The following is an 8116-nucleotide window of genomic DNA, read 5'->3' as shown; positions in this document are numbered from 1 at the left end:
GATTCTCTGCAGTCCGGACTGTGTAGGAAACAGGTCCTATTTGAGTGATGATTGTGGCAGGGACCCATTTAGCTCTGGAAGTATAATTCCGAGCCAAAACTGGCTGTCCCTGGCTAAAGGTTCGCTCTTTTGCTCTGGGTGCCCGTCTGATAACTTGATTTTGCTGCTGATGTTGCACAATTTGTCGGGGTTCAGAAGGTTTCAGCAGATCAAAGCAAGTGCGCAGCTGTCGTCCCATCATTAGAAAGGCCGGAGATGCCTGGGTCGTAGCATGAGGTGTGTTTCGGTAGGAAAGTAAGAAGATATCCAGACGCTTTTGAATGGAGTGTTGTCCCCTTGCTGATTTCAAAGCGTTTTTCATTGGCTGCACAAATCTTTCAGCTAATCCATTGGTGGATGGATGATATGGTGCTGACATGATGTGGTGTATCCCATTTGCCTTCATAAAATTTTGAAACTCCTGAGAGACAAACTGCGGTCCGTTGTCGCTCACAAGTTGTTCTGGCAGACCAAAACGACTAAAGAGTCCTCGTAGTTTTTGGATAGTACTCTCTGTAGTAGTGGACTGCATTATAGAGACTTCTGGCCATTTAGAATGGGCATCTACTGCCACCAAGAACATGCTTCCTTCAAGGAGGCCAGCGAAGTCAACGTGAATACGTTGCCACGGGTTTTCAGGCCAGTCCCATGGGTGTAGGGGTGCCCACTGGGGTGCATTCCTCACACCCTGACATGACATACAAGCTTTTGCCTTCTCTTCAATAGCACTGTCCAATCCAGGCCACCAAAAATAGCTTCGTGCAATTTCCTTCATGCGCACTATCCCACAGTGACCGGAATGTAGCTGTTCTAACATCTGTGATCTCAGGGTGGAATAATGACACGTCTCCCCAACAACAAACAACCAGATTGGACCGATAACTCCGTCCTCCTGGACATGTAGGTAACAAGGTCGGGTGAGACTGGAGAGGTTTGTCGAGATTTTCCATGCATCACCAGGTCCATAACTTGGGACAATACTGGGTCAACGCGAGTTGCCTTCTTTATCTGAGTAGCAGTGATGGGTGTATTCTCTACCTGTTCAAAGTAGAAGATTTCCTTTTGGGCACTATCTTGATGTTTGACTGGCAAAGGCAACCTTGAGAGGCCATCTGCATTGCCGTGCAGAGTGGATTTCCGATATTTGATTTCATATGTGTGTGCTGAAAGTAACAATGCCCAACATTGCATACGACTAGCAGCTAATGGGGGAATGCCTGTGTAGGGTCCAAAAATTGACGTCAGAGGTCAATGGTCTGTGAGAAGAGTAAACTTTCGCCCAAACAGGTACTGATGAAACTTCCGAATTCCAAAAACAATTCCTAATGCCTCACATTCAATTTGGGCATAGTTAGTTTCTGCTTTGCTTAGAGTGCGTGAAGCAAAAGCAATAGGTCTCTCTTCTCCCGAAGGCAAAATGTGTGACACGACTGCTCCCACTCCATAAGGGGAGGCATCGCAGGCCAATTGTAGGGGTAAGGATGGATCAAAGTGCGTTAGAACTTCAGAATTTAGCAATGCATCCTTAGCTTTGTTAAATGCAACATCACAGGCTTCAGTCCACTTCCAGGCCTTGTTCTGCCCAAGGAGCTCATGAAATGGTTTTAGCAGTGTGGCTAACTGTGAGATGAACTTTCCATAATAGTTCAGTAGTCCTAGAAACGAGCGCAGCTGGCTTACATTTCGAGGTGGGGGAGCCTCCACAATAGCTTTAACTTTTGCAGGGGCCTTATGAAGACCTGCAGAATGATGTGTCCCAAATATTCAACAGAGGGCTTGAAGAATTCACACTTGTCTTTGCGAACTCGTAGGCCATACTCTTCCAGTCTTTGTAGGGTAGCCTCTAAATTCTTTAAGTGATCCTCTTCATTTCTTCCAGTGACCAGGATATCATCCAGATAGCACTGAACTCCTGACAAGCCACACAAGATCTGGTCCATAGCCCTCTGGAACAGGGCGGGAGCAGATGTTATTCCGAAGGGTAGGCGGCAGTATCGATAAAGCCCCTTATGAGTCACAATAGTCAACAGCTCTTGGGACTTTTCATCGACGTGCATCTGTAAATATGCTTGACTCAGATCAATCTTACTGAACTTTTGTCCCCCAGCCAGGCCTGCGAAGAGGTCATCGATGCGGGGAAGCGGGTATTGCTCTGCACACAACACTGGGTTGACAGTGACTTTAAAATCACCGCAAATCCGGAGAGAGCCATCTTTCTTCACTATTGGAACGGTAGGAGTGGCCCATGAGCTATGGGTAACTGGTATTAGGACTCCATTGGTGACCAGGCGCTCCAGGTCCGCTTCGACTTTTGGCCTGATGGCATATGGCACAGTTCAGGCTTTCAGATATTTTGGTGGACTGTCAGGTTTAATGTTCAATGTCACAGTGATTCCCTTCATACTTCCCAAATCATCTCCAAAAACAGCAGCATGTTTCCTTAGTATAGGGGTTAGACTGGTTTCTTCTTTAGTCATCCGGTGCACTTCTGCCCAGTTCAGTTGAATCTTCCCAAGATTCTACCCATTAAGGCTGGGTAATTACCTCGCACCACAAATAATGGCAATTTAGCAGCCTGTCCATTGAGCTCCACCTTAACATCAATAGTGCCCAACATGGGCACAGCTTCTCCCGTATACGTCTTCAGAACAGTTTTTGTTGCCTTAAGCGGAAGATGCTGTAGCTTTTCTTTATACACAGTCTCGGAGACCAGCGAGACGGCTGCACCGGTGTCCAATTCCATGCGTATAGGTTTGCCATCCAACAACGGGGTTACCCAGTATTCATGTGAGCCCATTGCCAAAGACAAAACATGCAGTGGCACTTCCTCTTGCGATGAGGTGTCACTTTGATCATCCTGGGTCTGCTCTAGGGTATGCAGGGTTCCTCTTTTTGTCAGCCAGACCACAGGCCTCTTTTTCTTTTGTTTACAGGCACACTCAATGTGTCCCTTTTTGCCACAGTGTCGACACACCAGGTCCTTACACCAGCATTCTGATGCCTGGTGACCCGGCTTACCACAGCGGTAACATTCTTGACTCTGCACAGTTTTGTGGATCGGTTCTTGTGACACTTTTTGCACCCTAGGGGATGCACCGATGTATTGCGCCTCCCTTGTAGCCATTTCCATGGAGACAGCAATATCAACAGCCTTCTGTAATGTAAGCTGAGCCTCTGTCAGTAGGCGCTTCCGTATAGCTTCACTGTAGAGGCCCACTGTGTGGCTGTACAGGTGTGTGTGTTTGTGAGGCTGGATTTGTGCGGATATTTGTGTATGTTTGCAATCGTGTGTGTCTGTGTGTGTGCATGCTCTGCTGCCCTCTGCCGGCAGCAGCGACAACCGCTTCTCCATGCGTCACAGCTCCCATACCGTCAACCCCGGTGGCGATTCCACCCTCCTACAAGGGCTGGCTGGCCTGACCTTTCTCCCAACTGCGGAGTGGGGTGGGGCTTCAGCTCACCCCCAGTGGCGCAGGAGTGCGCAGGTGCGGGGCGCTGGGCTCCGATGCACCTGGAGGGGCAGCTCGGGTGGGGTCGGGCAGGGCCTGTGGTTTCCATTCTGCGTTGCCTGGGGCTGGGCCGTTGCACAATCCCCAGCCACGCCGCACTGTGTGCCCCGAGAGGGAGTCGGGGGCCAAGCAGATGCTCCAGCACCAGGAGGGAGAGGCCATGTGGTTGGGGGGAGGGAAGGCCTTGGGGTGCACTGGGGGCGTGCAGAGCAGGGGTGACACCCCAAAAACCTGCAGCCAAGGGATGGACAGATGGAGAGGGTGGGGTAGGTGGATAGAGGAGGCAGCCAGCCTAAAATCTAAAAGGGGAGGAGGGTCTAGTGGTTGGGGGGGGCGTGGTCAGAATTGCTGGGTTCTATCCCCAGCCCTGGGAGGAGAGTGGGGTCTAGTCTTTAGAAGGGGAGGAGGGGCAAGCCAGGACTCCTGGGTTCTCTCTCTGGCTTTGACTCTCTCTTGTGCAATCCCGCGGCAGTTACCCAACCCGCCAGAGTGTGGGAGCGAGGGGGGGGGGCGGGTTGCGACACGGCCCAGAGTCCCGTGCCGCCCCTTTGTTACTCAAGCAGGGGCAGGGTGGGGGATGGCCTGGGAGCCCCGCTAAGAAAGGTGCTTCCGGTGGGTTTGTGTGGGGGTCACGCTGCCCCCTGCTGAATAGACCCGTCTAGATCAGACCCATGGGCCCCTCTAGCCCAGTTTCAGCCTGGGTCAGCCCCTGGGAGCCCATCCCCCTCGGTCGCCACAGCTATGTCTATTGGTCTCCTGGAAAGGTCCATTCCCATTGGTAGCTGTCCAGTGGCAGTGAGTTCCACAGGCCTCGGCACATGCTGTGCGGGGCAGGAGGTCCTTGTGTTGGGAGCAGTGGGAGTGAACTGTGTGGGGTCGTGTCTCTGAGCATGATTGTGAATAGTCCGGTGCGGGTGTGGGTGATTGTGTGTGTGTGGCTGGGGATGTGATTGTCCCTCTGTTTGGGGGGTGGGCGGGCTCGTGTGTGCCCCAGGTGTGTCGTGTGTGAGTGTCTGGGATTGTGCGAGTCCCTTTGTGCATCAGCATGTCTGACTGTCTGGCTGTGTGGAGTTGTGGAGGTGTGTGTGGTAGCTGTGGTTTTTGTGTGTGTGTGTGAGAGAGAGACCTGCTGCAGATACAAAGTCCTGCAAACGCATTTTCTATTGGTTAGCTCAGCAAAAAACACACACACACACACACACACACACACACACACACACGCACACACACACACACACACACACACAGAGCAGGGCTCAGCCCCACCAGCAGGGGCCGGCAGGGACACACACATCTCCCTAGGGCCAGCTTGGATGATTTCCCATCACGACCCACCATGGTGCTGGTGCCCCCACACGGGGGTGGGCAGTGACGGGGAGGCAGATGGATTCAGAAGGCAGCGCTTTGGGAAAATCAGTCAAGGCCCTTAGCTGAGCTGGGACACAGACAGTTACCCCTGCCCCACCCTGGGAGGGGAGTGGGATCTAGTGGTCAGAGCGGGGTGGGGGCTGGGTGCCAGGACCCCTGGGTTCTATCCCTGGCTCTGGGAGCAGAGGGGGGTCTAGAGGTTAGAGCAGGGGGACTGGGAGCCAGGACTCCTGGGTTCCATAGTGGCAGCTGTTTTTCCCTCCCTAGAGATCCCAGGCCTGCCCCCTAGAGGAATCAGTGGGGTTGGGGGGTGAGAGGGAGGTTGCTCTGTCACTTCAGAGTCATGATTCGATCCCCTCCCTCCCCCCCTCAGGCTCTGCCATCACGGAAACTTCCCCGACACCCCCCATGTCAGAAAGTAGAAGCCCCTCCAGCTCCCCACATGCGGAGGAAGCTAGTGGGTTTCTTGGGGGACTCTGGCAGAGGTGACAGCACCCACCAGACCCCCCCCACCGCACAATCCTCTGCTACGAGGGGCCCAGGGGCGCCCAGCCGGGGCCAGGAGGTGAGATGGGGCTGCAGTGGCAGGAATGGGGCAGAACTGGGGGCTGGTGCCGGGTCGGGGGCTGGCTACACGGGAAAAAACCAGGCTGCTCTGTTAAATATTTCCCAAGGTTACCGCTGAATACAGGTTATGGGCATGACTTGAGGGAAATAGTTTGTTTCCAAACAGCCTCCATACACCAAACGATGGTGCTAATGTTCTCCCCCTGAACCCCTCCCCCATCACCCCAGTATCCGAGCCCCTTCCTAATCCGCAGGGTGGGTCTCCTCCCAGGCTAGAGCGAGGGCGGGAGGCTCCGCCGCCAGCCCCATTTCCCGGAGCGGAGAACGGAGGCCCAGAGCGACCGAGTGATGTGCCCGAGAGCCCCCGGGGAGTCGGGGGCGGGCGAGGGGGCTGGGACGGGATTCTTTCTCTTAAGGAGGTTTCTGCCCTCCTGCCTCGCGGGTCTGGCCTGCCCCCGGGTCACTGGCTGGTGCCGGGGCGGGGCCTCAGGGAAAGGGGCGGGGCCTCAGGGAAAGGGGCGGTGCGGAGGTGGGTGGGGATCAGAGGGCAGGGGCAGCGCGGGGGCGGGGACTCCGGGAAAGAGGCGGCGCGAGGGTGGAGTCTTGGGGAGAGGGCTGGTGCGGGGGCGGGGCCTTGGAGGAAGGGGCGGTGCCTTGAGGGGAGGGGCGGTGCAGGGCAGGGATTGGGGGGAGGGAGGGGCGAGTAAGGTCGGGGATTGATAAAAGGCCGGGGCAGGGGGCGGGGCCTTGGGGAAAGGGCGGGTGCTGGGGCGGGGCCTTGGGGAAGGGGCGGGACAGGGGCGGGGCCTTGGGGGAAGGGGAGGGCCCTAGAGGGGGAGGGGCAATGCGGGGCAGGGATTTGGGGGAAGGGGCCAGTGAGGGCGGGGGATCGGGGAGAAAGTGAAGCGCAAGGGAGGGGGGAACTCAGGAGAAGGGGCGGGGATTGGGGGAGTGGGCGGAGCGAGGGCGGGGTCTGCAGGGGCAGGTGAGGCGTAAGGGAGGGGGCTCGGAGGGAGGGGGGCGCCCCCCCCCCACTTTTAGGGTCTGGAAATTCCGCCGCCCCTGCAGGCCCCCCGCCCCCAGACAGCTCCCCTCGCTCCAGCCCGGCTCTCGCTGCCCGGCTCCCTGCGCTGAGGGCAGGAGCTGGGGGAGCGCAGGGCAGGCGGCTGGACCAGCGGCGGAGGGACGCGCCCCGACGGGCTGGTTCCGAGAGCGGCACCCAGCGTCTGTTGCAGGGAGCGTAGTTGACAGCGACGGAAGGCGTCACACGTCAGTGGGCGGGGTTATGCAGATCAGCGGTGCCTGGCGGCAGCCACGGAGACCACGTAGCTGAACGGAAGCAACCGGGCGGGCGCAGAGAATTCCCTGCGAGCAGAATTCGCTGCGGAGAGTTCGGGATCTGAGTGAGTGTATCGGAGTCACTTCGCGGCAGCGATTGCCACTTAGCTAGGAAGGGCTCAAGCGGTTCCTGGTGAGAAAAAAAGCAGTGGGAGCAGGAGGGTACCGCGGAGTTTCAAGCAAAAGCATCGCTTCTCGGCCTTTTGGCTAAGATCAAGTGTAGTGTCTGTTCTTATCAGTTTAATATCTGATATGTTCTCGATTTGAGAACTTTATATTAAATGGATTTTTGGAACAGGGAGTTGGAATACGAGCTTGCTCCATCCGCTCCACGCATCAGCTTGGTATTGCAGTACTTCTGGGCACGGTGCACCTCCCCCAGGGAGAACACGGTGGTTCAAAAAATAGTTCAAAACTCTTTGTGCCTTGTAAATAGAGCTTTGCTTCTTGGTCTACTGGTTATTTGGGGTCTGTATATTAAATGGATTTTTGGAACAGGGAGTTGGAATAGGAGCTTGCTCCATCTGCTCCATGCATCAGCCTGGTGTTGCAGTACTTCCGGGCATCCACCAGGGAGAACATACTGATTTAAAAAAAGAAAAAAAAAACACATCATTCTTTGTGCTCTGTAAAGCTCTGTGCTTCTTGGCCTTTTGGCTAAAATCACAAGTGTGCTTCTTGGCCTTTTGGCTATGTAGCATGAGCGATGTGTTTGTTGGCTGTTGGCTGTACCTTGAACTCACCCACCGTATATCCTGCATTGGGGACGTTGCAGACTGTATATGTTATGTAAAGCTCTGTGCTTCTTGGTCTTTTGGGTAAAATCGAGTGGGACAGACCTTAACTTTGCCATGCGAGGGTCATTCTATCCCTGGTATATGCTGTCCAATACCAAAACGCTAATATCCCCCTACAACCTGTATGTTACCCCCAATGACACAATAACTGACGCTTCAAACACTTTGTATCGTTTATTTTCAAATATTCGCTAATAAACTTTAAATGTACCTCACTGTTTGCTGGCTGTACCTTGAACTCACCCACCGTATACCCCGCATTGGGGACGTTGCAGACTGTATATGTTATGTAAAGCTCTCTGCTTCTTGGTCTTTTGGGTAAGATCACAAGTGTGCTTCTCGGCCTTTTGGCTAAGATCTCAAGTGTGCTTCTCGGCCTTTTGGCTAAGATCAAGTGAGTGTGCTTCTCGGCCTTTTGGCACTGCTTGCTGACTGTATCTTGAACTCACCCACCTTAAGAGAAAGAATCCCGTCCCAGCCCCCTCGCCCGCCCCCGAC

At 54.7% G+C, this 8116-nt stretch overlaps 1 non-coding gene across 1 annotated transcript; it reads left to right on the top strand.

Moving 5' to 3' along the window:
- The first annotated feature begins 7008 nt into the window (after nucleotides 1-7008).
- LOC123352262 lies at nucleotides 7009-7199 on the top strand. The gene has a single exon (XR_006574127.1). It is a non-coding gene; the product is annotated as a U2 spliceosomal RNA (small nuclear RNA).
- Nucleotides 7200-8116: the final 917 nt, after the last annotated feature.

This window comes from Mauremys mutica, chromosome 17 (assembly GCF_020497125.1).
Source record: "Mauremys mutica isolate MM-2020 ecotype Southern chromosome 17, ASM2049712v1, whole genome shotgun sequence".
Lineage (NCBI taxonomy): Eukaryota > Metazoa > Chordata > Testudines > Geoemydidae > Mauremys > Mauremys mutica.
The sequence above is the reverse complement of the archived record's forward strand: the minus strand, read 5'-3'. Positions and strand labels throughout refer to the sequence as shown.